Source organism: Lonchura striata, chromosome 1 (assembly GCF_046129695.1).
Source record: "Lonchura striata isolate bLonStr1 chromosome 1, bLonStr1.mat, whole genome shotgun sequence".
Classification (NCBI taxonomy): Eukaryota; Metazoa; Chordata; class Aves; order Passeriformes; family Estrildidae; genus Lonchura; species Lonchura striata.
In genome coordinates this window covers 4408488-4430826 of record NC_134603.1, presented here as the reverse complement: position 1 = coordinate 4430826, position 22339 = coordinate 4408488, and the positions used below count along the sequence as shown (strand labels likewise).

The 22339-nt window shown below is 46.6% G+C and overlaps 1 protein-coding gene and 1 long non-coding RNA gene across 2 annotated transcripts in view; one reads left to right on the top strand and one right to left on the bottom strand.

Annotated features, from left to right (window-relative positions):
• The window catches only part of PTP4A3 (protein tyrosine phosphatase 4A3), a 41890-nt gene extending 38258 nt beyond the window's left edge, over positions 1–3632 (bottom strand). Inside the window, exon 1 of the mRNA XM_021547913.3 lies at positions 3500–3632. The gene's annotated coding sequence lies outside the window, so the exon portion shown is untranslated. The remainder of the gene's footprint in view (positions 1–3499) is intronic.
• A 7824-nt stretch (positions 3633–11456) lies between these two features.
• Positions 11457–12309, top strand: LOC110480155 (uncharacterized). Its single transcript, XR_002467061.3, has 3 exons — positions 11457–11508; positions 12067–12158; positions 12257–12309. It is a non-coding gene; the product is annotated as an uncharacterized LOC110480155 (long non-coding RNA).
• Positions 12310–22339: the final 10030 nt, after the last annotated feature.

The following is a 22339-nucleotide window of genomic DNA, read 5'->3' as shown; positions in this document are numbered from 1 at the left end:
AGGTGACCCAGCTGCTCTGGCCACAAAGGTGGATTTCTGTCATGCAAGCGCAGGGCACACTGAAAAGCATCACTAAGCTGCAAAACCACCCTCCCTTGCAGCTGCTCCTAAATTCCAGCCCTGCAGGCAGTGCTGTCTTCTCTACCAGGATGTGTCAGTGGCCATCACTCCACTACATCGTCTGGGGCTGGTGGGGGGTCCTATTGGCCTGGAGGAATGCCCAGAACATGCTGTACCTGCTCCCGAGGCCAGCCTGTCCCTGGGCAACCCTGAGCATGTCCAAAAGCAGCCCTTGAGCTCCCTGAGCTGCTGTGCTTGCATCAGAGACCAGTGGGTGAGCCCAGACACCTCTGGGGTGAGGTGGCAGCCAGCTTCTTTCTTTATTTTTTTTCCCTTTAATTTTCATCTGGGACATTGCTTTAGAGCCAAGGGATGCTTCAGGCTTCATCCTGTACTGCCCCACAGTGCAGCAGCTCCTGGGAACTCACCAGGACCAAGCAATCACCAAAGGTCCCTCTGCAAAAGGCCATGATGTGGATGCAGAGATCCAGCCCCACTGTCCCATCCCCAAAAATCTTCAGGATAAGTAAAACAATTTTTTTTTTTTTTTTTTTCTTTGCTTGCTCCCATTCTTCACACAATTAGCAAGAGGAATCAGGAGACTGAATGTTCCATACCACCTCGGCTTCATCGCCCGGCTGGAGATGCATCGCATGGTACTAAAGTCAAGCAGATACAGTGGGACTAAAAAAAGAGCATGGTTGCTTTTTTTTTCTTTTAAAGCCGGATTGCCTTTCACGGTGACTATATTTATAGGTAGAGCTGTTGAAATTTTAAGGGCTCCTTGCCACAGGAATCCGGTCGTGTCTCGGGTTCGCAAAGTGGTGTAACTTGGCAAAAATGAACATTTAATAGGCCGATGGGTGCTGCTTCCCTTCCTTAATTTTGGGTTAAATCAGAAAGGCAAAAGGACAAGATGTAAAATTAGCCACGCACGCTGCCACCATGTGCCACAGTCTGTATTTTCCAGATTAGGAGTGTAATGAACACGGGACTTCACACCCTCCCCTAGACCGGCACTTTCCTTTTCTGTCAATGACCAAAAAAACCCGGCTTTCGCGGGTGTTTATTTTTGCTTTCGGTTTCGCTATCCGTGGCACACACAAAGCCTCCTCTGCACTTCATTTTATGGTTGAAAAACTCCGTCAGGGTTCAGCTGCAGAGTGGTCAAACTCGCTCTCCCCATCCAAAGCCGCCCGGGAACACCAGCCGCCAGCACGCCGCAGCACACGATGCCCAGAAACCACGCAGTCTCAGCCCAAAAGTTGGCAGTTTTCTTACACAACAGCCTGCTATGCTGCTAAACCCCTTTTTTATTTTAATTTATGCTATAAAAGCGTGTTACACCCTGTCCAAAGACGCTACCACCCCACTGAGCACATCTGGATGCTAAACTTTGATTCCCTATGACAATGTGTGTCTGAGACAAAACTCAAACCATAATTAAAGTTATTGATAGGAGACAATGTTTACTGTTTGCTATTTTAAAATCAAGGGATGATGGATTTCAAGCCACTGATTTCCATGTCTTGTAGGGGATGATGAAGCTGGAAACATGCTCTAATGTTGGGGTTTTTGATGTCTCTCTGGGCACTTCTGCTGTCAAATCAAAGAAATTCACTTAACAGGCAAATCCCAGTGGATGCTTCTTACCCAGGATTGCCTTGACTGGAAGCTGAGTGATTTTTGAGCTATCAAGGCGCACATAAAAATAAAATAGCTGTAACAAAAGCTTTTTGCTTCTGCAAGCAGCCATCTCCTGAAGCAGAGCCAACAGGATGATTGCTCATGGCATACACCTTGGGCACAAGTAAACCGAAATAAAAGTTTTAATATTCCCAAAAGGAACAAATTTCAGGTTGGGCCACTTATGAAAGACTAAAAGTCACTTCACTTGCCCAACTGGCAAATTTGGTGTAGCTGAGATCCCCAAAAAGTGGTTGTGTCAGGGACCATGCTGCATCAACCCCTGCCAGCCAGCATCTGTGCAGTTAACTCTGAGGCCAAGTGACAACACACTGCTAAGTCCCTGGACGTGTATAAATATTAGTGCAGAACATCGGTGATCCCACAAGGCCCTCAGCTTTAAATCCACCTGCAGCATTTTTAACATATGCTGTCAGCAATGACATGATAAAAAAATCATCAGTGATCCTTGTAACAGTGGAATTTAAATGCAGCTCACAACCTGGTAGGGAGATTCATGACATTTCATACACAAACAAGCCACTAGCCCCATTTATCCCCCTTACCCTTCTTAAATAAATATACGACTTCATTAAGGCTCAGTTTTCTTGCTGATCCTTCTTTGGCCAGAAGGATGCACGTAAACTCAACCCAGCAGCTCCAGACACTCGGTTGCCCCACTTACATTTCAGTTCTTTTGAGCAGAAAGATAAAGCTGTAACCAAATGAACTAGAGAAACTGACAGCAGTACAAACTTGACAGATTCCAGCTAATTGCCTGGATTAGTAATTTCAGTTGCATGCAAAAATCCACTTCACCTACGGCAGAGAAAGGCATAGCATGGGGTATATCCTCCTGCTACGTGACCTGCCTGCCCAGGAAATGGGAACTACTGGCATTCCCAAGCCCCCACGCCATAGCAAGGCCAAGAATGGCTTGTTAGCCTAAGGAGATATGCTCAAATACGAAATCAGTGAATCATCCAGGCTGGAAAAGACCTCCAAGATCACCGAGTGCAACCATCAATGCACCACCAACACCACCATTTTCACCACCGAACCATGCCACCAAGTGCCATAGCCACATGCTCCCTGAACACCTCCGGGGACGGCGATTCCAGCACTTCCCTCGGCAGCCTGCTCTGAACACGACCCAGGAGGGGCCATCCCTGCCGCAGCTAGAGCTGCAGGGCAGCCCCGTTCGGAAACACCCTTAGGGATGGCGAGCCCGGACAGCCTGCAGCCCGGCGCTCCCCCCTTGGGCCCCCGCTGACACCGATCGCCGCGTCCGGCCCCGGACGGGGGCGGAGAGGCCCCGTGGAGCCCTGAGGTGCCCACGCTGCATCCCACCCACGGAGCGCGGCGGGATGGGCTCTGCCGGGATGCTCCGTGCCCGCACACGCGGTGCGGGACTGCGGCACCGCGCGTGGGGAAGCAGCGTGCGTGACCCCCGCACACCGGGGCTGCAGCTCCCCTCCCTCAATTTCGGGTTCAATCTGAACGCGCTGTAGCCTCGCCGGGGGGGCACGCACGCTGCTGTCCCCCCGCCAGAGCCCCAGGATGGCTGCAGCGGAGCCATCACCCCGCTCCGGGGGGACATCGCAGGGCGCAGCCTCCTCCGCACGCCGCGCTGGCCGCGCAGCCGGCGGCGCACGGAGCCCTCCCGCCCGCATTGTTGAGCGGGCGGACCCACGTGCGGCCACCGCCGCCGCCGCTTCCCCGCGCCCGCCCGCCCTCGCGCCCGCGCACGGACCTGCCCGCCGGCTCCGCTCGGCTGCTCTGGGCTGCGCTCCCCCGCGCCCGGCTCCGCTCGCCGCCCGGCCGGTCCCGCTCCCGCCGCACATGCAGATGCAGCCGCCGCCGCCCCGAGCGCACCCGCGCACCCGGCCCCGCCCCCGCGCGCGCCGCCGCCGCGTCACGTGGCGCCCGCGGGAACCAATGGGGAGGGAACAGGCGGCGGAGGGGGCGTGGTCTGGCGTGGATGTGGGCGGGGCTGGAGAGGGGCGGGGCTTGCGGGGTGGGCGGGGTCAAGGGTGAGGGGAGCGTGAGCGAAGGGGAAAGGGAAAAGGGAAAAGGGAAAGAAATGGACAAACTGCGCTGGAGCTGCTCTGCTGTGGAAACAGGCTGCGAGAACTGGGGGGGTTCAGCCTGGAGAAGAGAAGGCTCCGGAGAGAACAGAACCCCTTACGTTGCCTAAAGGGTCTCCAGGAGAGCTGGAGAGGGACTTTGGACAAAGGGCTGGAGTGACAGGAGAAGCAAGAATTGCTTTAAGCTGCAGAGGGCAGGTTTAGATGGGATATTAGGAAAAAACTCTTCCCTGTGAGAGTGGTGATGCATTAGCGCAGGTTTCCCAAAGGAGCTGTGGTTGCCTCATCCCTGGAAGTGTCCAAGGCCAGGCTGGATGGGGCTTGGAGCAACCTGGGATAGTGGAAGTTGTTCCTGTCCATGGGAGGGTGCTGGAACTGGATGACCTTTGAGGTCACTTCCAACCCAAAATATTCTGTGATTTTATGATTCTAAGAAGAAGAAAATGAAGATGATGAGGAGGAAGAGGAGGGCGAAGAAGAGGAAGAAGAAAGAAAATAGTGATGACAAGGAGAAAGAGGAGGAGGAAAAGAAGGAAGAGGAAGAAGAAGATGATGATAAAGGAAGAAGATAAATATAAAAAAAAGTGATGAGGAAGAGGAGAAAGAAGACAAGGAGAAAGAAGAGGAAGATGGAGGAGGGAGAAGAAAGAAGAAGGAGAAGAAGGAGAAAAAGATAACAAAGAGGAAGCTGAGGAAGACAAGGATGAGTCTGGGGGCAAAGCCAAGGGCAGACAGCACAGGCCTGGGCTTAGTGCAGCAGTGTCCCCTGTCCTCTGGGGGAGATGCCCTTTGTGCCCCCAACAGATGAAGGGCGGAGGCTGCTCATTTCTGAGGCTATACAGGATATATTTAACATCTCCCATTAGTGGTTCTGAGTAGGTGTGAGGCACAGGGGTCACCCAAGGTGTCACAGACTCAAGCTGGCACAATTCAGGAGCTGTTGTCATTTACAGCCAGGGCCCTCACCTCAGGCTGTCAACCTTTGTGTCTACAACCCGTGTCTAGTTCTGTGGTGTAAAGAACCACCATAAATTCAAAGGAACGGGAGCAGACCACATGATGCCATGACAAGTTTTCATTTATTTCTAACTTGTTGAGGACTCTTAGCAGAAGTCACTGCAGAGGCAGCCAAGGGCTTCAAAAAATGAAAAGAATAATAGGGGGCTTGGGGTCACAGGCAGAGAGGGATGTGACACAAACACATAGAGATGAATATCAGGAGATCCTCAGATGTTACTGCATTTTAAAGATATTTTTACTTCTTCCCTGAAAGACGCTAAGCTGGTGTCCTCTAAACCAGAATGGTCTGAGAGTATTTTATGTTTTTGAGAACACTGTTCAAAGTATGCAGTCCTCCTCTCTGGTTAAGGGATGACCTGGAAGCATAGACGATAGAATATCCTTAGATGGAAGTGACACACAAGGATCATCAAGTTCAGTTCCTGGCCCTGCAGAGGACAACCCCAAAAATCACACCTGAGAGTGTTGTCCGAATGATTTGTGAACTGTCAGGCTTGGTGCTGTGACCACTTCCCTGAGGATCCCATTGCAATGCTCAGCCATGCTCTGGGTGAAGAACCTTTCCCTAATATCCAACCTAAACCTCCCCTGACACAGCTTCAGGCTGTTACACAACATAGCCTTGACATCCCAACCTGTTAGGACCCACAGCAAGTCCTCCAGCAGGACTTGAGAAGGGCTGATTTGGCATATGACTGTTTGAAAAGAGTAAAGGAAATAAGTGAAATTTACCACAATTTCTTAACACTTATGAATCTTATGTAACTATAATATTATATGTGTAAATGTATAAAGTGGATCCTTGGATAAAAACTTTGGAATCTGTTGATTGATTGCAAAGGATTTTCAAGACATTTGGTGTCTGCAAGTTTGAAATGCATTGCTGGATGAAAGGGATTTTCATTCTCTCCTTCTCCTTCTCCTTTCAACGCAGAGCATAAGTTTAACCTTGGTTAGGCATCAGCAAATTCACACCTTGCAATGAAGTCTGCTGAGAACAGAAAAAAACCTGTCACTTCCCTTGCTATTGGCATTTAGGTTCTGCTGTCTGACTCCCTGCTACTTTTTCAAAGTGAGAAAATTATCTGTTTTTCACATCAACGTTTTTTTAATGAAAACTCAGAGCGTGACTTTTGGTGGTGCTAAAATTAGTCTGGCAAAGCCCGGGGAAAGCTCTGGAGGGCAGAGGTCCCTCTGCTAACACTGGTGTTGGTGGGACTTATGGAGAAGTCTGCCCTGTGGCTGCTTTCTTTAAAACCCAAAACAACCTGAGAACTGAAACAAACAAACAAAAAAATACAAAGAAAAATGTTGCAGTTGCTTCATTTGGTTGGGTATTTTTGGTCAAATCTTTTCTTGTTAGAACAGCATTTCCCTTCCACGGGGATTCCCAGGCATGATGGGGAACTGCACTTGGCTCTTAGGGAATAAGTTTGTTTTTCTGCATCCTTTATTGTTTGTGAAAATGACAGACCCGCCTTTCTCTCAGACACAGCAAATGTCAGGAATCTGGTTTTTATTTAGTGAAGAACCTGAGTGCTGTGGTTGGCAAAGCCATTCTTTTGCTTCCCATCTGAAATGCCACATGGCAAATTGTAGTGCTCGAGCACAACTTCAGCTTGACAGCTCTGGCAGAAGATAAAGGGTCAGCAGCATGAGGCTCCACCACATTCCCTCAGAAGTGCTGTCAAACCCAGCTTGATCCCTCTTGCATGGGTGAGGCCAAAGGGTTGCTGTGCCTGGGAGTGTTGCTTCTTGGCTGGGGGTGTAAATTCATACCAGTTTGGCTGATGCTCTTGGGCACCACAGAATCAGAGAATATCCTGACTAGGGGAGCTTTTGTCCATTGTGAACTGGAGGGAAAATGGAGGCATTAAAAATTGATGGGCAATGCAACTGAGGAACACCTTCAGGTCTCCTGGCAAGCCTGAATCCATCTTCAGTCAAGCCTCTGCCTTGCTTACTTTTATTTTAGAAAAACAAGCAAAGAGAAATGTTTCTACAATCAGGTCACAGCCTTAAGAGGATCAAGTAGGCTTCATGTTAGCTGTAATTTCTGAATTTGAATGGATTTTCAGCACAAATATCAACAATCTCCTGTGCACGTGAGCATCCTTGAGCACGTTTTTCAGCATAATGCACTGAAAAGCAATGTGGAAGGATTGTAACCTCTGCACAGATGCTAATCCCAGTGGGCTGTGATTGCCTTAGTGTTAGTGGAAAACCTGGCTATGTTTTAATGTGTGCTTGTCAAAGTGCTTGTATTACAGCTGGGACATTTTCCTGGATCTAGCCCACGCAGCCTCCGTGTTTGCAGAAAGGATAGACATGCAATCCATACACCTGCTTTGTCTAAATTTCTGTAATCTTTCTTTTCCTGCCCCTTCTGTCATTTCCATTTCAGCCAAACTCAACTTTCTTCAAGCCAGGACACCATTAACAGTGAACTGATGGAAAAAAAACAAATCTGTTTTTTTGCCATCTGCAGACAGCACTCCTCACAGCCACTGTGTTAGAGGGGGAAGCAGCAGAAAAGTGATAATTCTGGGTTGGAAAGGTTGCAGGAGGAACCACTCCTCCAGGGTAGGAAGTGAAACATGAATTCTTGAGATGTCAGTGTTGATGTTCCAGCACTCGTCCTCCTTTTCATCCACTAAATGTTCAAATGGAGCAAGTCCTCCACTGAATTTCTCAGCCACTGGAGCTTGTGTCTTGACCCTCTACACCAGATATTTCTGGACCTATGGTGATGCAATTATCACATCATATTCCTCTGGGGCTGCAACATCTCAGTGAGGTTTCCTGACTCAGACATCACATTCATGGGCATGACAAGCAACCTGGATTTCTCCAGCCAGCAACTGCTGTGTGTTGACTACTAGTTACTTTTTCTTTCTGGGAGAGATAAAAAATGTTGAAAAATGCAAAAAAACAAACAAACAAAAAAAAACCCACAAAAAAACCCCCAGCAAAACCAAAAAAAACCCACCCCAAAACAACACACCAAAAAACCCAACCCCAAAGCCTTTGCAATAGTTCTGATTCAAATATTATTTTTTCAATTTAGTTTTCCTCCAGTAGAGGCTAAAAATGGAGCACTTAGCTCTTCAAGAAGAGTCATTCAATAGCTAGACCAGCACTTGAAATTCACTTGAAGGTACTGACTAATTCAGCACATGAGCGAAACTGAAGTTCACTCATACGTGGTAATGCCTTTTTTTTCCCACACTCATCAAAACCTTGTTTGCCTACTTCACAGATTCCCCAGGTATTAATAGCCAGTGAAGCTTAAGAACAGAAAAAGCAAGGTCCAGAGACTCCAAGGCTACACTTGCATGTGAAAGAGATGGGGTAGGCTATGAAGGGAACTCTACCACTGCTGCAGATATCCTGGTTTCTTACAGCTGCCCTCCTACACAGCTGAGGCTCATTCCTGCTTTCTCAGGCACAGGGCATAGTCCAGGGCTCTTGTCTGGGCTGAGAACATCATTAAATCCTTTCAAGCACCACAATCTGGAATGGCATTTTAACCACATCAGGGAAGGCAAGATGGGTCTCCCAGGGCAGGGCTTCTTCACATGCGGTCCCTGCACTACTGGTGGTCCCCAGCGTGCCTGAAGATGGTCTGCAGGATGATTGCAATTAAGAAAATGAAACCATACACATTGCATTCCCATGCACACGAGCCAGCAATCAGAAAGGAGGATTAACTAAGAGTAGCAGATAAAGATTTTGAGTTTTAGGTCCTGGTGATGTTTTTTTCATTGATGTTGTCCTCAAATTTTGTGCTTTTTTTTTTTTTTTGGTGAAAGAAGCTGAATTGATCATTGGTTTAGGGAGGTTGGTGTGGGGCAGCTTGTTGCCCCACTTCATCTGGCACTGGAAACCAGGGCTTGTAGGAGTCCATGCTGCAAGAGCCCTGCTGCTGCCAGAAGTTACCTGCAGCCAACCCCACATACCTATTCAAAGCACCTTCCTTATCCTCATTACAGGACATTCTTGCATGATAAGGAGCAGTGCCTACTTTCTGTCTCACGCCCAGGGCCTCCAGACTTAGCCAGGCTTAAGGAAAGGACTATTCTTCATAACCAGCTCCACCTAGGAGTGTAGACACATCCTAAGGACATGATACTATCTGGATGGGGGGAGAGGGTGCTGCCCCAGGCATCCAGCACTGGGACTCACAGGCTGGTATGGAGACAGCAATTTGAAAAGGGTGAGGAACACAACACTCAGAAATTTCTCTGTGCTTCAGAGGAATTTCCCCTTTGGTCTTGTAAGAGTTAAAAAAACCAAAACCCACAGTGCTTCATTTCTTTTGTTTGGGGTGACTTTGCTGTTTACTTTGGGGAGGATTTTCGAATGGTGCTGCTAAAAATTGACTGAGGGAAGGGGGCTTGCCCACCTTCACCTCAATAACCAAAGTGTCTGGATTACCAACTGAACCTCAAATAAATTGACCTGACACCATTCAAACCAGTAGAGTCCCAAGGCTGTACATGGGTTAGACCTCTGGCCCCAGCCATTTGTTCTTCTGTGAGGTCCATAGGATCCCACTTGGCTGGTCCTGCATTCACCTCTCTGTAGATGATCTCAGTATTGATAAAAGCATCCTTGATGGGGGTTAGCTCAGACTACTTAGATGAAACATAAAACTTTGGTAAAAAAGCAAGCACCTGGAACAGAATCTGGCCTTTCCCAGGAAGTTTGGTTGCATTCAGTAATGAATATGGAAGAAACTCATGGTTCCTAGGATGGCCAACATAGGGGATGAATGAATCAATTTGCACTTGGGAGCATGGTGGGGGGTAACAGGGCTGTTTTTTCCTTGCAGAAGTGCTTCAGGTGATCCAACCCAGAACTGCACTATTCAGGATAAAATAGCAATTTGTCTTTAAGCTTAAATTGGAAAGAATTCTACTTTCAGTCCTCATGGGCCATGGTTTAATACTGGTGGTGGCAAAGCCTTCTGATGATTTCCTTTCCATTTCATGGAAGGTGGAGGCAGGCAAATGTTAATTGACTTTCCCAAGGTCATGTAGGAAATCAGTAGGGCAGGAGCCGGGTCATTGGAGCATCCTTTCTCTAGCATTTAACAAGAAGTGGGCCAGAGGTGCAGAGAACCAATGGGACTTGGCCAAGGTTGAAGGACCATCTCATCTCCCGAGGCCCTGACAGCAAGATTATCACTCACTTCCCATATTTGCACTGCAAAAGGTGAATGGGAAGGGGTGTGTGGGGGAAACAAGCTGATTGCTATTAATTCAGTTGAGCTTGACTGGACATGCACAAGCAATCTGGAAAAGGAAATAGCTCTAGTTCTGTCTGGTTCAGCAGAAACTCCGCCCACTGAAGCTTTCCGGCAGGAAATCAAGTTACAAACATTAAATGATCTGAGCAAATTCTCATACACTGATCCTGCCCTGGGGACAGGACACTTTTTCGAGTTGCTCATTGAGGCTGTAGTTTGAGATACCTTAACCCTTTATGCAGTGGCACTTTGAGGGCATCACAGTTTCTTGTGCTGGCCAGGGAGGAGAGATCACAAGGAAGAAAAGAATAAATGGATTTACAACTTTTGGGGGTCATTCTTCATCAATAAGGAAGCCATGAAAGCTGTCTTTATGTGGAGAAAGAAAGGGGAAGGCTAGGGAGTCATTCTTCTACTTGCTTTTCCTACTGAAAATTTGAGATCTGTTGACAATATGTTTCCTGGAACACCCTAAAGATGACCAAAAAATGTGTGGTTTCTGGCACCAGCCTGACTGTGCAAGTGAAACCTCTCGATGGAGAAAGGAATCAAATTGTACTTGGCCTGTTTCAGACCCTTTGTTTTTCATTAGAAGAAATGCCTGAGAAACAATGAGTTGTCATCATAAAAATCCACCTACTGCTTCAGCTAAGGGTTAAAATAAGTTGTAATCTGCATTTAAATTGATATGATGAATCTTAAGGACATAAACCTTGATGCTTGGTAATAGCCCTGAGATTTAAAACGAAAAAGCACAGAGAGGAGGGGAGCTTTTCACGGAATGGGAAGCAAAAAGAAGCACAGTTCATATTTTTCTCTTTATCCAATTACCGGTAATGTAGATGAATGTCTGACACTGAGGAGAAAGGGGAGGTGGAAGCTGCCTGCAGAGACAGTGAGGCTGTTTTTCACATGCTGGCTGATCTGGGGGGCTTGCAGCCCCTGAGTGCATTGCTGGAGAGTGGGAGGGTGGGGATGACCCCTGCAAACAGTGCTTCCCTCCCGAGCCAGCCGTGTCTCAGGTTTCCTTTCTTTTTGCTCGAAGAAGCAGAGCATCTCCTGATGAAGGTCACAGCTTTGATCCCCACGGCTCGCTCTCCTGTTTATGGATGGCCATTATTAGTAACACAGGGTAGTGCATGCACTGCTCTGTGCCTGCCCTTGTCTGACTGCAACGGAGCAGGGGCAGGATAACAAAAGAAAGTATAAATAGAGCCTTTTAAAAAGCCTGTTAAATGGGAAGAGACTTTTAGGGAGGAGAGAGAAACAATGAGGCGTGTTACCATAGGAACTGCCAATAGTTTATTTAAGAAGGGCAAAGAAATAAACACCACAAAAAGATGAAGCCAAGAGGACTTGGGGATTACTGAAGGAATATGTCAGAATACAGACAGGAAGGGCCAGGTAAGAGCTGTGAGCTTCTACAAAACTGTGCTGAAAAAATTTGTCTCACTTTTCCTCTTGCAAAGTGGTCTGGAAAATGTTACTATGAAATGTGTGTTTCTAGTTAGGGAAACTGCATTTCCAGGTTTTTTGAGGGAGGTGGAGGCTGGAGAAAAGCAAGAGAACAAACGTCATGTTAGTGAAATCATCAGGAGCAAAGGGTCATGTTACCTCTGACTAATCTGAACCCACTTAGTGCAAACTCATGCTTTTGGTCACCCTGATGTTAGAGGAATAGCAGAGGATATTCTGATGTATTAATGATGGGCAATATTTTTGATGATGATGATGATGATGATGATGATGATGATGATGATGATGATGATGATGGCGATGATGATATGGTTGCTCCATCCCTGGAATTGTTCAAGGCCAAGTTGGATGGGACCCTGAACAATCTGGTCTAGTGGAAGGTGTCCCTTGTCCATGGCAGGAGTTGGAAAGAGATGGTCCTTTTCAACCCAAACCATTCTATAACTCTATGATTCCCTGTTATTTATTGTTCCTTTTTCCCCACAGGAAACCTCTCACTGGGTCAGGAGCAAATATTGAAGAGTGAGGGTGCTTCCAGCTGTGATGGACAATGATGCTGTCTGTCTTCCTTATCCCAGGTGCTGGCTTCACTTCTCAAATGTTTACTCTGGGTTTATGTATTTGGTAGGTAAAACAGCTGATTGTAACAATTCACCTTCATTTTTCCCATGACCAGAAGATGCATTCTGCCTGAAGACCACCTTGTGCTAAATGCTGCACATTCATAGGACAGAAAGATATTTTCTGGTCTGAAGAGAACTTAACACCAGGAAAGAAGCAGCAGATAGAAGAGCAGGTGTGATGATACTTGGAAAAAATGCAACGGGACTGTCCCACTCTTGGTTTCAGAAGCTCAAAGACCAGAAGCAACTCAAAAGTCCCTGCAGCTGAGGTCTATCTTGTTTCGTTTTCAATATTTTAGTTTCTAAATCAGTGTAAAGATTTTCTAGTTCCTGACTCGTAATTTTGAAAACATCAGGTCTGGTACTACTGGAAGAGTTCAAATGATGGAGAAGCTACAAAGAGAGAACAAGTGTCTCTGGGAGGATAGATAAGAATTGCAAAAGTTGTTATTTCTTTTAAGAACTGCACAAAAAACTTTATCAGAGAGAAAGAAACAGTTGCATAAGCCTCCTGCCTCTCTGCAGTGCAGGAAGAACACTGGAACTCCTATCCTTTTTGGCTCCTTGATACCATGTAAAGCAAATTCTGTATTTGCACAACAGGACAGTAGAATTTCTGTTGGGTTTCTATCAAGAGGCCCCTTCCTCTTGCTGAAAAGGAGGCAGATTTTTTTTAAAGCTGTGGAGTGTGAGCTGAAAGCCCTATTTCTCCATAGAGTAATCATTGAAGCATAGAATGATTTGAGCTGCAAGGGTTCCTAAAGATTATCTGGCTCAAACCCCTCTGCCAGGGGCAGGGACACCTTCCACTAGACTAGGTTATTCAATGCCCCATCCAACCTGGTCTTGAACACTTCAAAATCTGAAAGTTTGTTCTCAGTTTATTTCTCCAAAACCTCTTTGCTCACTGAGTGCACTGCAGCATCACCACATTACTGGTCCCCTGGATGAAGTCTGAGGCACAGCTTGAAGGGCTGATGCTTCTGTGAGCCCATTAACACAGACACGTTTGGTAGGGAATGGAAATTAATTAATCTAAAAAATGCCTTACATTACCTAACTCAGGCCAGTTTTTGTGCAAAGACAAACCTATGGGTGGCATATTTATTTTTAGGTTTTGAGCTAAATTCTCTTCATTTTCTCCCTCAAAGCAAGAGGCGAATCAGAACCCAACTGCTCCACTTTCTACATTTCCCTGACCCTATGGAGAGTTATCCCATATGCCCACCCATGCATGAGAAATTCAGGGTGAGCATTTTCGGAAGGTTTCACACAGCCTTTGATGTCTCCCAGCCTGGGAAATTTGTCCTCCTCCTGCTTCCCAGCTTGGAAGATCTCACTGTGGTATCTGCAAGAGATAACGTTCCCTTTCACAGTTTGCACTCCGGGTCAGTCTGACTGTTTGCTGTGGGACTGCAAAAGGGATATTTCCCTCCAGATATTGCTGAAGGGCCCTCTTGGAGAGGCTGGCCAGCCTGCAGAGCTGGGCAGTCCATGCCACTCCTCCCTTCTCACAGAGGTTGAGTTATGCCAGGCTTTGACCTAAGTGAAACTGCTGACGGTCACAGGGATTTGACTAATCTCCTTAGGTCGCTGTGAAATTTGTGATTCCTTTTAGGGAATAGAACATTTTTTATGATTTTCTTTTTTTTTCCCTTTGGGCTAACTTGCAATGTAAAAATAAACTGGAGCCCACGGTGGGAGATTAATTTCCTCCCGAACTCAGGAAGGGCAGTCAGTCAATGCAAGATCCTTAAGGCCCATCCCAGGAGGATGCTGGTCCTGGATTAATTCCTGGAGACAGCTGCTGTCCGACCTTGCCATAAGACTTCCTTCCCCCGTGCTCTCCTCCTGGCCCTGTCATAGCCCTGTGGGGTCTGAGTGCAGCCCCTGGGCACAGCCCAAGACATTTCCTTCCCTCCTGGCTCTGCTCTGCCTCAGAGCCCTCAACTAGTAATACTTCTGAGTGGGGCTGGGGAGCTGAAATTATAAAATCCTGATTTCTAACCATATTTGACTTATTCCTAGTGAAGGGAGAGCCCACATCTCCACAGGTATCCAATGTTCAGGGGCTTGTGAGTAATTTTGTCTCCATTGTCATGGCTCAGAGAGCTTCTTTGCAGCCTGCTCCCAGGGTAGTTGTGTCCCTTCTGTGCAGAAACTCCCATTCCTGTGGTTTTCCCATCAGACCTGCTCCCAGCATGCTCCTGAGCTTTCCAGAATTTAGGAGGGTTTGCCTCATGCCCATGATATATTTCCTACTTGATCAGCATTAGCCCCTTTCCTGGTGCTCTGATCCTTCTGGACCCAAATTACATTTAAGGTCAATTTCTTTATAAATTCCTCTTCTTCCTGAGAAAAGTTGCAGTTTGGCATTGTGCTCTTGTACCCAAACCTCTGCAGAAACCCTAGATCCTTTTGGAGGTTTGTGCATGGGTGACAAAGAAACCTCCACAAACTGCTCAATGCACATGGGGGTTGCTGCACAAAGCTTGTATTAGTCAAATAATTAAGAACTGGTTGCTCACAGAAATGCCAGAGCCTGGCTCATTTTTTTACTGTGCTCCAGGGGTTCCTGTTTCTGGACATTCCCATGAATTAAACTGAGTGAGCTGGCAGGGAGGAAACAGTCTCTGAATGTTGGCATGAAAAGCCCCACCACAAATTCAGCTGTCATTGTCCTTCTGCTTTGAAAGTTTTAAGCCCTTAAATTAGGGAAAAATGACAATACTCTGAGTGGGATTCCTTTGCTCTTATTTTGGCATATAGAGTTGAGATGTCTGGCTTTGGATGAACCAGTCACCGTTGGCTCCCTTTGTTGCCAATGCAGAAAAATAGGAAGAACCAGAGTGTGATTCAATCTACAATAGCGTCTGAGAGAGGTCAGATGAATCAGACTGTGAAGGAAGCTGAATCTGTGTGGCCAGACATAAGATTCTACATTTTAGAGGTCTAAATTTAAGTGAAATGAATTCTACTCCTCTGACTCAGGTGCTGCAATGACAAACTGGCCATGCTGAGTAATGCAGCTCTGATTTTGTGACTTACTTTCACCTCTGCCTCTTTTCCTTGCCTGTGTAAAGGTGCAGCACTGTGCTGTTGATTCATTTCTTGGTCCTCAGTGGCAGGACTGTGCCAGCTAACATCTATGTGGGCACAGGGCATGTGCTTTGTCTTCTGGGGCTGCAACCATGTGGCCTTACCTCGTGCCTCCAGGTTGGTACATATCTGTCCTCTAAGACAAGGCATCTCTGAATTAATAAAAGTGCTGAAGCATAAAGTCACAGGCAAGGTCTGAAGAGCTCAAGACTGCCACGCTGAGAGGTCAAGAACAGGCTGAGGGCTCATGGTGTCTGAGGAAGCTGGGGAGAGGGCCTGGGATAAGGGCAAGGAGGCAAATGTGGTAGGGGTGAACATGTGAAAAAGGCACAATAGAACAAGAGAAAATATTGGACTCAGGAAAAGTGGGGTTGAAAGGCAGGCTTGAGACCACCATGTAATCTACCATAACACAGGCGGTCACATCTGGGTTCCTAAAACCAAATAATGAAAGAGGTGATTTTGCTGGAGACTTTGCTGCTTGTTTCCTGATCCTTGGATCTGTGTCCAGTGGTTCACATGGTTTATTGTGCAACCAGCAGTGTTGCCTCCCTGTGAGCTGCAGCGATGGGGATTTTATTCTCACAGTGCATTGCTAGAAGTTCTTTTAACATTTTCCCTAGAATTCCCTGGCTAGGTTATCCCTAGAAATCACCAGCTGGGAAGCAGGATTAACAAGCAGTTGTGTCCTCCTTCTCTGAACCTCAAGGGCATGTCATTGATGCCACTCTGCTCCAGGGCCCTGCTTCCCTGTTGGGAATCTGTTTCTTGTTCCCTGTGATATGTGGCAATCCTCCGCATTTGAAATAGATGTGCCAGACTGCGACAGGGAAAAGTGCCTTGGGCAGGGCACATTGGAGAGAGCTGGCAGGGACCAGAGTCACAGGGTGTCTCTTGGGTGCATTTCTGCCTCTCTTGCTTCTTCTGACAGGGAGAGGAGGACATGGCTCAGGGCTGTGCTTCTCTGTCTGAGCCAAGGACATGGAGAAGCTGTGCTTGTGCCTCTGGGGATGTGTTCAGAGCAGGAACATGATGCAGACAAGAGGACAGAACCTGTCTAGGTGCTGCTACCAGATAGCACCAGCCAGGAGGGGAAGGTGGTTTTTGCAACAGGTATTAAGGGGCTCAAATTCAGATGTAACTTGTTCAGTGAAGATGGCAAGATGGATGGGGCACTTTCCCCTATCCCAGGTTGTTCCCATCCAACCGGACCTTGGAACACTTCCAGGGATGGGGCATCCACAACTTCTCTGGGCAACCTGTGCCAGGGCCTCACCACCCTCACTTTAAAGATTCTTTCCTAGTGTCTAATGTAAACCTATTCTGGTTCAAATTAAGACTACTTAAATGGTCTCTCTAGTCACTGAGTCCTCTCCTGGCTTGTGCCAGGGCTGTTTGCAGGTCCTTGAGACTCACCTGGAACTTCTTTGCCCATGGTCTGGGCCAGTCCTGCCTGGAAGCTGTAGAGTTAAGTAAATCCAGTTGTTCTCCCCAAATGCTCAGAGATAGGGCCAGCTGGGCCAGGAGGATGTTCCAGTATCTCCTGTTGTGAGGTTCTTAAAAAACCACAAGGTTTTCTTCTTCCACAAAGCCTAATAGACCCTGAATATTTTAATTCATGCTAGCTATTAGTACAGTGATAATTAAATAATGATGAATGCTCCAGAGGGAAGTGCTCAGTAGATACATGACCTTTCTGCTAGAAATTGTCCCTTCCTTTTTGCTCATAATGCTGGTGTAGCTCCAATTAACCTTTGAACTGCTGAAAAGATCCACATAATCCCAAAGAGATTTCCATGCCAATCTGGTGGAGACTTATGAGAAAGAGCAATGCCTTAAATTACAAGTTGCTTGGTATGGGAAAAACTCCTTCCCATTTCCTCATTCTTTGCAGCTTTGAGTTACTGATTGTTTGATGTAAACACATGTTGGGTGGTGCATTAGGCTGTGGTGAAGCTGGAATTTTATCCTGAAATATGTATGTGGTGATAGGATCATTATTCACCCCTACATGCCATACCTGCTCCTGTGGGCACAACTTGTTTTGTCAGTGGATGCTGAAGGTGTGGATTAGTGAAGAAGTTTGGATCCTGGAGGAATGGGTCAGCCTCCCTGAAGTGGTTTGTGGTACTCCACACCTGAAATGGACTCAATTTTCAGCGTGCTGAGATTATGAGTGCATCAAGAAGTCAAACCCTTTTACCACAGAAGGACAAAGGTTTAGAGGTCTTGGGCTCTGTGTCCAAGTGCTCTGCTGTGGGCTGGGTGATGTGTCTTTAAAAAGCACCAAGATCCTGGTCCAAATGTTCTTGTCTCACAGCAGTAAAAGTTGAGTTATTCCTGGGAGCGCCTTGCTGCCTAAGGGAGAGAAGGATCTGAACCACAGATAACCACCTCCACCTGAAAGTGTCAGCCCGTGCAGAGGAGTTCTGCTGGCAGGAGAACCCCTGATGGAGGCAGCGAGTTGAATGCAGGGATTTGGAGCCATTCATCCTGCGCTCCCATGTGTTTGTGTCTCCCCTTGGTTCCCACGCCTCTGCACTTCCTTGTTTAGCCCAGGCCCGGAAGCAAAACTGCTGAAATGCAAGGAGGAAAGTTATTCTCATGGTGTTTCCAGTCCAAACAGAACCAGGAGGGAGAGAGGAAATCTCATGAGAAAACTTGACAGATTTTCAGCCCGGTCCCACTCAGAGCTGTGGAGCTTCTGGTGTTTCATCTGAGCCTCTGGGTCCGGAGCTCTCACCACATTTCCATGTGCCTGGAAGTCCCACAGCACCAGAGCAGAGTGACAGCAGTGCTGATGTCCAGGGCCCTCCTGCAATCCCATGGATCTCAGTTTTCCTCTGATCCAGCCCAGATTTAGTGAGGAGTGGTGTGTTTGCTGCTTGTTTCCACCATGGACAAGGATGGTGAGGCTGTGGGTGACCTCTGCAAGTGGGAGATTTTTCTGCTGGAAATGAAGTTTCTCCTTTCCTCACACTCAGGCAGGATATCCAAGATGGAACCAGAGACTTGGATCTGGAAAGCAAGCCCAGTGCTCTGCAATAGCGCCAGACTTCTGGGTATCTGCTCTCCTCACATTTCCCCATGTGAGATGTATGGTCCACCAAGGGAAGAGGTGGGATGGAAGGGCAGTCCTGGAGCATCTCTTTTGAATGAAGAGTCCTAGAAATTGGCACCAGTGCAATCTCTTGACAGTGTGGGAGAGGATATCAAGGAATAATTCGGATGTTGCGTCCAGGCACTGTCAGACATCTTGCTAGGATGTGGGAAGAGCAAGAAGCACCTGTTCATCCTTGGTGCTTCCTGAAGCCAGGATAGTCAGCTCTGGACATTGCTGCTTTACCCAGTGCTACCCTAATCCCTGTCCTTGCTCACATCCTTTGGATGCCTGGTCTTGTTTGCCTTGATTCCCTTCCCAGCAGTGGTCTGTGCGGCTAATTGCAGACTGTGCTAAATCAAAAAGTGTTTCCTGTGTATTTGACTGTAAATTTGTCACCCCTTGCTGAATGATGGTAGCAATCAGGAGCTTGCTGCATCCCCAGGTTTTGTTTTGCAGTGCAGCCAATGCAGCAGCAATTAATCCCTCAGCAAACACAGCAGAGGTGAATTCAGCACTGCTGGGGACAAAGATAATCTTAGGATAAATTATAATTGTAAAGCCATGCTCAGGGCAGGAGAGACCTCTGGGACTTGCTTTACTTTTCATTTCAGAGGGAAGGCTGACTGACTGACAGAGAGCTGGCGTTAGCTGGTGTATTTGTCCTATTTGCATTGGACCATTTCCATCTTCTGGCAAGGAGGGACTGGCTTTGTGATGAATTTTATCTCACACAACAAAGATGAACAGTCTGAAGATGGTTTCAGCTGAGCAGTGAGAGAAATGCAAACTCTGATTCTTCCCTGTTGTATCTGTGATCAACTTGCCCCAAAATGATAGAGAATCCCTATCCCCAATAGCAGGGATTCATGCTTGCTACCTTGAGGATGCCTAAAGACCCCCAGGAGTGATGTTATGCCATTTCCTTGGTTGTATAAGGACCCCAGGGAGCAGCTTTTAATGGAGGTGCTTCAGTCAAATGTGTTTTAAAGTCCCCTGAGGCCACCTTAGCACAGGTCTCAGTCACATCATCAGGTACGAACAAGCTCCTACACAAAAACCCTTTGGGATGCTGCTGGGGGAGAAAATTCTTCATTGAATGTGGACTTTCTCCTTGCTTCTTAGCCCAGCCTTCATGGGAATATTTTCCTTCCCAGCAGGACAGGGGTATGGGCTTGGCTGGGAGCACTGAAGAAATCCTGGGTTCTCATTTCTCCAATGAGGTGAACGCAAGTTGTTTCAATGTGCGAATCCATTTCACAGGTGTTCCTTGGAACAGATAAACATCACCAGCATTTTTTTAACCCACGGATGGAAACATTTAGTCTCCACAATGTTATGAACCAGAGCCAAAGCTCTGCAGACCTGTGGTGAAGCTGGTGATGTGTACTTAAAGTGTTATTTTAGGATCAAATGGACTAATATTAGGAATGGCACCCAAACATTCACTGAAGGCACTGGGAATGTTTAGCAGATATGTTTTGGAGGGGCTTTTCTCCCCTTAGTGACCCATAAAGGGCTGTTTCATGCTGAGGATCAGGGATGATGAGGCAGAGCAATACTGGATGTTCAGTTCCTGTACAGTAAAGTGGGAGAGTCAACAGAGTAGGAAACACACACTCTTACAAAACATAAGTGAAGGACAGGTAATTAAATGGCCATTTTACAAACACATGACAGGAAATTAAGGAAATTAATATCAGCCATTAGGGACTGGTCAAGAGAAAACTTTTGGATCAATCAAATTCCATTTGCAGGAGCTGTTTTGGAGAGATGCAGTAGCTGCCTCGGCTCCAGCAGGGCTTTCATCAGTAATCTTCTAAAACAGCTGAAGCACAACTCAGATGCTTTTTAACAGGACTTCTGAGAGGGATGGTGGTAGTGAACATGGGTCTGCAGGGTGGGTGGATGAACCCAGAGGAGGATTATTCAATCTGCTGGACATGCAGAGTCAGGAAGATCTGAGAACAGCACTGTAGCATGAGATTGGGAAGAAGGGGGACCCTCATTTTGTGGAATAATGGCCTTTCCAAAGTAGAGTGAGATTCAGTTGGGAGGCACGTGGGGTGGAATAAGGCAGGAGCAACATTCAGCTGCACAAAGACAGGATGGGGAGCAACCAGTTTGGGCAATGGGTTAGAGGCACTGTGAGTCAGGAAATCCACCCTCTGGAGAGAGTAAAGAGCGTACTGGGAGGTGTAAACAAGCATATCACTTAGTAGTAAACTCAGAGTTTACTTCTTAGAAGTAGGGCAAGGCTTTTCTGGATCTAAGTCTATAATAGGGTGATAGAAAGATCTCATAAATTTGTCTTAGGAGGAAAGGTTTAAAGAACTGGGGTTTTTAGCTGAACAGGAGAAGAAGCTGGGTCATTGTGATGGTTTTTGTGATGTAAAAAGGCTGCTGTAAACCAAAAAGAAATGTCAATACTGTCTGTTGAATTTCTATTAAAAATGTATGCTGAATTCTCCTGAGTTTAAATATAGCTCAGCTAACAGAAAAGGACATTCTTCTGGGAACTAGGATCACATACACTTAATTAATGATAATGAACACTGCACAAAGATTTTGACTGCAAGGTATTTCAGCAACACTTAATCCAGTCTGGACATCTGTAATTTGATAAAGTGATTGCCAAACAGGGGTGGAGGGAAGGACTAATTATATAGACTACAATAACTTCTCTTCCCGACTATGTTCAATATGAAATTCACTGTCAGATGAAACCTCTTGGAAACTTTGCTCTTTTCTTTTATTAAATCTGTCTCTTTAGTGGCCTTTAAACAAGAACTATATTATTCATTTTTAAATAGCATGTCCAATAAATGAACTTGTATTTTTCTTCAGGTCTTAAATTCAGTCTGTTATGAATTAATTTGCAGTTCTGACTGGCTTGAACAATATGAGGCAATGTTTTGGTAGGTAGTTTGTTTTTCTGTCTGTCTGTACCCCTGCAGATGTCAATAGATAAATCAGGGTGTGGAGTGTCTGTCCTCATTAAACAAGTGAAATGGTGAGGACAGGGCTGTGCTGAGTACTCTGGGGAATGGTGGGTAAAGCTTCTCTGTAGATACCTATCATAGAATCCCAGAATAGTTTGGGTTAGAAGGCTCATTAAAAATCATCTCATTCCAACCCCCTCCCATGGGCAGGGACACCTTCCACTACCCCAGGTTGCTCCAAGCCCCATCCATTCTGGCCTTGAACACTTCCTGGGATAGAGCAGCCACAGCTTCTCTGGGCAAACCTGTTCCAGTGTTTCACCATCCTCACAGTAAAGAATTTCTTCCCAATATCTAATCTAAACCTACCCACCTTCAAGTAAACCCATTATAAGTGCCAGGTCTTCCCCAAGGACGCAGCCAAAGCCACCAGGAGTGTGAGATCGTGTGAGATGAAGAAACATCCTTGACTGCTGTAAGGCTGTGGTCCGTAATGAAATGAAAAGGAATGTAAAACATGTACTGAATTGTGGACCTGCTGCCCAAATCCTGCTCAGCTGGTGTCAGCAGAGGAGGTGGTGCCCAGTCTCAAGAGGTCATTGTCATTCTAGGATGTATTTGTAGGGGCCTTCTGATCAAGGAGGAGCATCTTCAAGCTGTTGCCCAAACCTCTGATAGCCTCACTGAACAAGGGGCATGTCATAGCTGTGAGTGGCAGAGGCAGCAGATTCATAAAATCGTAGAATGGTTTGGGCCGGAAGGGATTGTTTTAAATAAATTCATTTTAGTGGGCGGGGTTAATAATAGTTAATTGTTTTAAATGAATTGTTAGTGTAATGAATTGTTGTACTGTAATGAATGAATTGTTAGTGTAATGAGTTGTGGTGCTGTAATGAATTGTTGTAATTAATATAATAAGTTATGAAGTTATATGCAGTGTTAGTTCTGTGTGTAGCTGTCAATCCAGGGAAGGGTGAAGGGTTGTGTCAATGAGT